At 36.9% G+C, this 3,731-nt stretch overlaps 1 long non-coding RNA gene across 1 annotated transcript; it reads right to left on the bottom strand.

Moving 5' to 3' along the window:
* Positions 1-310: 310 nt before the first annotated feature.
* Positions 311-1,853, bottom strand: LOC118768000. Its single transcript, XR_005003921.1, has 3 exons — positions 1,420-1,853; positions 1,131-1,388; positions 311-792 (listed from the first exon to the last, which is right to left on the bottom strand). It is a non-coding gene; the product is annotated as an uncharacterized LOC118768000 (long non-coding RNA).
* Between the last annotated feature and the right edge of the window lie 1,878 nt (positions 1,854-3,731).

Below are 3,731 nucleotides of genomic sequence, written 5' to 3'. Positions count from 1 at the left end.
CAGAAGAATGAAAAGCTAAGCTAAGCTAAGTCAGGACTTGAACCCAGGATATAAATAGAAACCAACCCATCACTCTACTGACTTTGCCATGAAAGTGCATGGCCTTGTGGTTAGGGTGTTCAGCTTATAATCATTAAGGCTGTGAGATCAATTCCTGAATCAGGTAGCATGTTGTGATCTGGAGCATTTCACATTCTCTCCTCAAATATTACTAAAGTCACAAAAAACCATGAACACCACCACATCAAATAGCTATATAAGATTTAAATATATCATTTTCAAACTAGCTATTGCCCCAATGGTCCTGTGAATAAAGACATAGCAACACATATACCCCTTGGACAAAGGATCAATCTTGGCCCATGGCCTATACTGATTGTGGTTTTTTCTTTCTTCCCCCTCTACACATCTCTAGAGAAAAATAAAAAGTAAGTATGATCATATCACAATCCCTACCCGAAACCCCCATCTACCCCACAGTTTTGTCTATCACCAACCACCCTTATCCGCAAAGCTAGTAATACTACTTACACAACATATGATATATTCAAATTTATTCTAATGACTGGTTATTGATTACATTAGTCTGATAGGTTTAAATAGATTATTTTCACATGAGTAATTGCTGTTGTCTCAATGGTCTTGTGGGTAAAGACTTGGACACAGCATCACACATATACCCCTTGGATAAAGGTTCAATCTTTGTAAAAGTATTCAAATTTTTTTTTTTCCATTTACAGAAAAAATAAAACAAAATAAAATCCTATCACAGTCCCTACCTGAAACTGGAACCTCCATCTACCCCCACTGCATTGTTTGTGACCAACCCCCCCCTTATCCACTGGGCCATAAGGCCAGTAATACTACTTATACCAAAAATGAGATACTTAAATCTATTTTAATGATTAGTTGTTGATTACATTAGTCTGATAGGTTTAAATATATTAAAATCACACTAGTTATTGCTGTTGTCTCAATGGTCTTGTGGGTAAAGACATGGACACAGCAACTCACAAACCTCTTTACCAAAGGTTCAATCCTTGTAAAAGTATTCAAGTTTTTTTTTCTCTATTTACAGAAAAAATAAAACAAAATAAGATCCTATCACAGTCCCTACCTGAGACTGAAACCTCCATCTACACCACTGTTTTGTTTGTAACCAACCCCCCTTATCCACTGGGCCACAAGGCCAGTAATACTACTTATATAAAATAAGAGATACTTAAATCTATTTCAATGATTGGTTGTTGATTACATTAGTCTGATAGATTTAGCTATATCATTTTCAAATTAGCTATTGCTGTTGTCTCAATCGTCTTGTGGGTAGAGACATGGACACTGCAACACGTCTCTCAAAATATCTCTTATATGATACACATGTTTAGCCCCTTGTGGATAGTAAAGAAATGTATATGATACATATTGCTAACATAGAATGGGGGGAAATTTCTTCATATTAGAGAGAATGAGTAAATATTGTTCACAGTCAAATTTAGTGAAAAATGCCAAGAGACATTGTGATGGCAACACTGGTTTTATCCATAGAGTCGGTTTTAACGATTACCGAGATTCGATCCATTCCATGTTTTATATTTCAGGTAATTCTCAAGTTTTCTGCCCGCCCATACAGGTAAGTACAGGTAAGACGAAGCAGCTAAAATATTTGCCACTCCATGTATATTCTGTCCACAAAACAGTCCTGAAAAGTAATGTTTTGTGATTAGTGTAATACTGATTTCAAATTTTGGCACTAGGCCAGCAAGTTCAGGGAAGGGGGTAAGTCGATTACATCAACCCCAGTACTCAGCTGGTACTTATTTTATCAACCTTTAAGGCAGCGAGATGGCAGAATCGTTAGCACGCCAGGCGAAATGCTTAGCGGTATTTTGTCTGCCGCTACGTTCTGAGTTCAAATTCCGCCGAGGTCGACTTTGCCTTTCATCCTTTCAGGAGTCGATTAAATAAGTACCAGTTACGCACTGGGGTCGATATAATCGACTTAATCCGTTTGCCTGTCCTTGTTCGTCCTCTCTGTGTTTAGCCCCTTGTGGGTAGTAAAGAAATAGGTACTTATTTTATCAACCCCTGAAAGGATGAAAGGCAAAGTTGACCTCGGCAGAATTTGAACACAGAACATAAAAGGTGGATGAAATGCTGCTAATGATTCAGCCAGCACACCACCTTAACAATCAGTGCAATATCATTATTGCCGGTTCGTTATAACTGTAGTTCATGACGAGATTTCACAGTTAAAATTGTCAAACAATATAAGGGGTTTTAGAGGCATTTATGTGGCCAAGAAATGAATACTGAATGTAAGCATAATTTTAGTGATGACCTATAAAACCAATACATTTGATTCTGGAGGCTCTCCAGGACAACAAAACTTTGCTGCTGTTCATGTAAATAAATGTTCGGTAGAAGCGTATGTTCTTGGATGAAGATTAAACCAAGTGTGTACATGTGCGTGAATGTGTGTGTATATACATATGGGTGTGAGATGTGTGTGTGTATACATATGTGTGAGATATATATGTGTGTGTGTGTGTATGTATACACACACATGAACATGTGTATATATAAATATACATTTATATATATATATACACACACAAACATATATTATCATCATCATCATCGTCATTTAATGTCCGCTTTCCATGCTAGCATGGGTTGGACAATTTGTCTGAGGTCTGGCGAACCAGATGGCTGCACCAGACTCCAATCTGATGGGGCAGAGTTTCTACAGCTGGATGCTCTTCCTAACGCCAACCACTCCGAGAGTGAAGTGGCTGCTTTTGATGATGATATTTATATATACACACAAACAAATATATATATATATGTGTGTTTATATATATATATGTATGTATGTATATATACACACACATGAACATATATATGTGCTTAAACACAGGAGAATCAGAGTGAGGTGATACGGCACAGCCATTCATGCACAGATGATTCGACAACATAGCTGAGTGGACATTCAGTCTGTCTTGGCAACAGGAATTTTAGGCGCTGGAGGCAAATACACACACACACACATGCATACATGCACGTATGCATGCATATGCAGAAATATAAACATGCAGATAGAAAGAAAAAGAGGGAGAAAGGGGTAGATGGAAGGAAAGAAAGATTAAAAATGAAGGAAACATTCGGATGAAAGAAACTTTAAAAATGCCTCATGTCAAATAAAGTCCCTGTGTTGAATCAACGGTGCCACCAAAACGGCTGTGCCAGAACATCTCAAACCCCAGGAGGGTATGGTACACAAAATGAAATTAAATCTTATCTTGCCACAGTAAGGATTCTTCAGCAACGTTCATTTCAAAAAAATTCCAATTTGGAAAGATCGCTAATTATTTACACTAGAATAATCTCGAAGAAGAAAACTTACAGTTCTACACATGCCATAGAGTTGTAACTATCGACTACTTCCAGAATATTAATTAAAAAAATGGTTAGAATAATTACCAGGCACCATTCGAACCATTTCACTATGGACTGTAATGTAATTACAGTTTGTTTTCTTTTTCATGATTAACAACATCACATGAACACTTCTTCGAATTTAAATTGCAAAATAGTTGAAATAAGCAGCTTGGTCCAAGAATTAGCAGTTGTCAGTTGAGTTGCGCGAATTAACCCGGAGAAAGAAAAAAAAAATTTGGATGCAATCATCCCCCCTTTTTTTTTTTGTTTTGTTTTGTTAGTATTTTTTTTTC

Source organism: Octopus sinensis, linkage group LG26 (genome assembly GCF_006345805.1).
Source record: "Octopus sinensis linkage group LG26, ASM634580v1, whole genome shotgun sequence".
Classification (NCBI taxonomy): Eukaryota; Metazoa; Mollusca; class Cephalopoda; order Octopoda; family Octopodidae; genus Octopus; species Octopus sinensis.
Note: the sequence above shows the minus strand (reverse complement) of the source record. Positions and strands in the feature narration are given on the sequence as shown.